The 5,125-nt window shown below is 40.3% G+C and overlaps 2 long non-coding RNA genes across 2 annotated transcripts; both read right to left on the reverse strand.

Moving 5' to 3' along the window:
* Window positions 1-356: 356 nt before the first annotated feature.
* LOC130995839 (uncharacterized) lies at window positions 357-1,196 on the reverse strand. Its single transcript, XR_009092289.1, has 2 exons — window positions 1,128-1,196; window positions 357-575 (listed from the first exon to the last, which is right to left on the reverse strand). It is a non-coding gene; the product is annotated as an uncharacterized LOC130995839 (long non-coding RNA).
* Window positions 1,197-1,200: 4 nt separating this feature from the next.
* Window positions 1,201-2,889, reverse strand: LOC130995838 (uncharacterized). Its single transcript, XR_009092288.1, has 3 exons — window positions 2,758-2,889; window positions 1,362-1,830; window positions 1,201-1,229 (listed from the first exon to the last, which is right to left on the reverse strand). It is a non-coding gene; the product is annotated as an uncharacterized LOC130995838 (long non-coding RNA).
* Between the last annotated feature and the right edge of the window lie 2,236 nt (window positions 2,890-5,125).

Below are 5,125 nucleotides of genomic sequence, written 5' to 3' on the forward strand. Positions count from 1 at the left end.
TTTCATACATAACGGAGATTTAAGCGTTATCTATTCTATTATACATAACGGATTATATCCGTTATCTATAGTATTATATTCGTTATCTATTCTATTATACATAACGATTGTTTATATATACGTAACGGATTATATCCGTTATCTATAGTATTATACATAACGTTTCAAACCGTCATGAAAGTTTAATATTCACTGTTATGTACACACCTATACATAACGGTTTTTTGATATTAATAACATTTGGTAATCCGTTATGTATAACGTTTTTGACCGTAATTAGATTTCTATTTCTCCGTTATCTATTAATTTATACATAACAGTATAAATGATAAAACCAGCAATAATAATATTATATATCATCCAAAATATTTAATTTTATATTATTATCATAAAAAAGAATTCATACAAGATTTGAATATAGCCAAAATTCAACAACTGCTTTATCTATACTATTATGCCTTACAAAAATACTAAACATATTAAATATGCAACTAGCTAGCCATATGGTACAACATTTCTTGTGAATTCACAAGCCTCTTCAGCTCAACGTACGGCTCATTTAATCCACCACAAACCTGCCACAAAATCATACAAAGAGCCAACCAAGAATCACAATATAGAGCATCATGATAAACACTTAAAAAGCATATCAAAGTGATTGGTAAAATGGACAAAACCTATCAGAACTATCGAAAACTTTTCAAAACCAATATCCTTTTATAACAATATGATGTTAGATCATTTACATAAATATTATCTCATCCAGGGTTGGATTGTTGAAGTGAAAAATAAATGACAAGGACGCCAAAATGCAATATGACTATGACCAGTGGTATAACGTCTAGTGTCTGGATGAAGCAAGGGAGAGTAGCTTAATTTCTAATCAGTCAGACCATGCTCAGCCTTTGAAGTGAATATATGTTGTCTAAACTTGGATTATGAAAGAACAACAACTACAATGAGCAGAATGATCCCAACAATAACCAGCATCAAACATGTCTACAACAAAGAACATTGTAGCAAGTTAATGATCTATCAAGTCTGTATTTCCTTAGTGGAGATGGATGCATATTTATCTTCCTATGAAACGAGTTGCAAATAAGCAGGGAGTTTACAAAGGATATTACCATGGATGATGTAGATCTTTGAGTATTGGATGCTTTAGTAAGTTGGTTAGCAGCTTCACCAGTTGAAGATATCATATTATTCACAACATATGCATGACCTGTCTGTAAGATATCATATTATTCACAACATACAACATACACCACACGGGTATTTTAACTTATTTTATTAAAAATAAATGTTCTAACAAAAATGCAGCTTAGAAAATAGGATTTTAACCAGAGATGGATTCTTACCTGTTGGCTTCTCTAACCAGAGATGCCTGCATGGGGTTTAATGAACTTATCTCCAGCTCACGGGCTCTATTGCTAAAACAAAGTAGCAAATGCAGAAAGACGAATCCGATTAAAATTGTATCAAACAGGATAGTTAATTTAGAAGATTTCGAGCCTCTATAACAAATCATCTGACAAGCTTGAAGCCAGAGATGCTGCAGCAGAAGTTTTAAATTACACCATCTCAAGATATTATGAGGCCATTTGATAATGCAAAACATAAGGGTACATCGTTCTAGAGTACATTAGGATCAGTAATCCTACCAATACATGAAACAGCCTTTTTTCTCACACTGGCTTGATTGGTGTTCAATTGGGGCAAAAGTGTACCCAACATCACCTCATGATCTGATGCCATTAGATTGCCGTATTTGTGCAGAACATCACACAAAATATCAAGACATTCACATTTGTTTTCTGTGCCCATCCCCTAGAGAAAGAAATAAAAATAAGTTTAATAAAAAGGAGAAAAGAAAAACATATTGCTGCAAGTATGTGTTGCTGTAATAAGAGATAAACAACCAATACAATTAAACCCTTGATCTGATGTTCCAAGCTTTGGAACCAGGTTTTCTAACCAAATGTGTTAAATTCGTATAACTTTCTCAGCATTCTAGTGCATTTTGTACAGGAGAGTAGCTAATCTACTTTACAATAGTTAGACGGTAAATCTAATAAATCTTAATTCCTCCAAATGAATGCAGAGCATATTAGAAAAATCAGTTTATTAGAATACAAACATTTATAGAGAAAAACCAGAAAGACTAGAATCTCAATTTAAAAGGCTACAAGAATTGCAAAGCCTTATGGAAACTCTAATATTCTTGCAGAATTTATAGCGGGACAATTGAAGAATTTCATTTCAAAAAGCAATGAAAGAAGCTATTGAGTTAACTGAACAAGCTGATACAAAAGGAATCAAAGTACAAATTGCATGGCATATTGACGGAAAAGGAATTGCCCATCTCCAATAGATCAGAGGGCAGGGTTGCCCTACAAACCATTCATGGTTTAGATAATTTCCATTTACTTAAACTCATATCAAGACAAACAAGATAATCTAGTGATGAGGTCCTTACTAGCGGAACATGACCAATCATGGAACTTACACCCAAACTGAACCTTTGAAGCACTTCTGGAATTCAGGTTGCAATATAATCAGCCCCGTCCTGACATTAGAACTCATTCAAAAATTCAAGCAAAAGCCCTAAACTAATTCATATTGTTACCAACCAGCTCTAAATTCATAAATCTAACAACAAAATAATATAATGGGGGCGTAGCTGTAGGGAATGAACGAAATTAGGGCTTTAGAGTGAGATTAGCTCAAGGGGATGAATAAAATTAGGGATTCTACCTTGACGGCAGAAATTGCAGAAGGCGGCGGTGGCGGCGGCAGGCTTCGACGACGATGGGGTTTCCTGGAACACTGTTGAGCAGGGCATCGGCGAGTCCGGAGACCAGATTGGTGGCGCCGGGGCCGGAGGTGTGACACGCACCCGTCGTGCGGTACGATCAAAATACTTGTGTATGCCCTAGACGGACAGTACACGCTCCTATTGCTCGCAACCAAAGAATAGTTTTAGCAGCAAGTATAGGGTCGATCCCACGGAGAGTGAGGAACTACTTTACTCTTCGGGTGCACAAATTGAGTTGTCACGGTCTCAACCTGTTTATCTGCACAAGTAAACTTAAACAAAGATCAAATATAACAAGGGGTAAGGTTTACGGTTAGGTCATAACTGTTGTAAATATTTATTTCGGTCATAGGCATACTGATGATCCGTCCATGATCCGTATAAACTCAAGGCGTGGCCCAAAGACATTGGGGCGTTTCAAGAGGTTATACTTCACACTTAGGATGGTTGAGTCCATTGTAGTCACTTGGTCCGAAGGTCACACAATCCCCGGTCACAAGGCAGTGCTTCACTCCTCCTTAGATAGTAGTCATACCCGTTACTCACCAAGTATGACCCTCACCAACCTTCTCTCCCGAGGTCCCCAACTCCGCGCTTTTAGTGACACATGCCTCCTGGACTCAACTATTTCCGGCTTTGTCAGCCGACCAGTCATAGACATGCTACGGCGCCGAGATTGCTTTCCTCGTTTGATAACCATGGCTTTATGCCTCGTCACAGTTGATGGATAGTCTCTAGAGAAGCCCAAGACTGAGGAAGGGCAGTGTATCCCATCAACCCTTTCCCCACCTTCTGGATCTACAACGCCTTTTGTTGACGCTGCTCAGCTACTCGGTCTTGGGCATACCGATTGTTGCACCTTGGTATACCCTGGCCTTTGCTTGACATGGACAGCATTTTACCGAACGGAGATCACACGTTAGGCCCCTACTGCCCATGGTTTCGAACAGATCCTTCCGGAACCACGAGATTCAACCGAAAGAACAAGTGCCTCACGAATGTTTACATATTGACAACAATTATTTCCACCCCTTAAACCTCACCAAGGGAACTACTCACACATATTGAAAAACATAAATACGAAATAAAATGAATACATGAATGAAAGGAAATTCGAATTACTTGATATAAAAATACCTAAGGAAACAACCTTGGCTTTGTTCGTCACAACGGAATTGAAATACGAAAAACAACTAAAGTGTTTGGTGCGAAAAATGTAAAATAACAAAGTAAATTGTTTTCTTAGTGAACTAACTAAAATCTAAGTCTAGAAGAGTAATCCTAAACTCTAGAATGTAAATTTTCTCTCTGAAATTCGTAAGACCCCAAAACTGCTCTCCATCTGCCCTCTGCCAGCCACACATGCTGAGGTTTATATAGCAGTTCGGTAAACCCTAGCCGGCAGACCAAATCTGGCAGATTATTTCCTTCCATATTTAGCTTGATCCTTGATTTAATTTGATAGATAATGGATCTCCAGCGGATTTGGGGTTGATTCCACATTATTCCAGATCCTTCCATTGCTAGAATTCGCCAGAATCTTCCATGCAATCTCCTCCACACGTCTTTCCATATATAGCTCCAGCTGCTGACTGCTGTTGACGGGAATGATCATACTAGCTTCTTTCTTCGGTTGGCCTCATACCAGGTGGTACACTTCGAACGTTCCCGCGCCTCGAATGGTTCTGAGGGGTACTTCGTCGAGCTCTCTTCCTGGTTCATGTATAGCTCATCTGTGCTGACTGCGACTGCTGTTATGGCCTTACCAACTGCTTCCTTCGGTTAGCCTTACACCAGGTGGTACACTTCGGAGATTCCCGCACCTCAAATGGTTCTGAGGGGTACTTCGCCGAGCTCTCTTCCTGGTAAGTTTCACTTCTGGAAGCTTGGATAGTTTTGGTCCGGTAATGCCCATTCTGACCATATTTCGTGCATATGCCCTTTTCCGAGGTTCATCCTCCTGAATACCTGTTTTCTCCCCAAGACGACTCAAACAAAACAAAAGAAAGAGAAAAATAGGGCCAAATGGCCCAAAAGTCGAAGACGCATCAAGGTGGCAATACAGACGCCGGAGGCGCAGGCGTCGCCCTCGACGGCGAAGACGCCGCCCTACTCGTGGCGGGGGAGGACGTTGCAGATGATGTCGGAGCGCGTCAGCGCCTGGTGGATCTCCATCGACGCGCCGCCGGGGTAGGCGAAGACGTCGGTGATGCCCTCGCGCTCCAGCGCCTCCACGAGGACATCGCTGCCCTTGCACGACTCGTCGGGGCCGAATCAGGAGACGAAGGCCTCCTGCTCGTCGGTCTG

This window comes from Salvia miltiorrhiza, chromosome 7, assembly GCF_028751815.1.
Source record: "Salvia miltiorrhiza cultivar Shanhuang (shh) chromosome 7, IMPLAD_Smil_shh, whole genome shotgun sequence".
NCBI lineage: Eukaryota > Viridiplantae > Streptophyta > Magnoliopsida > Lamiales > Lamiaceae > Salvia > Salvia miltiorrhiza.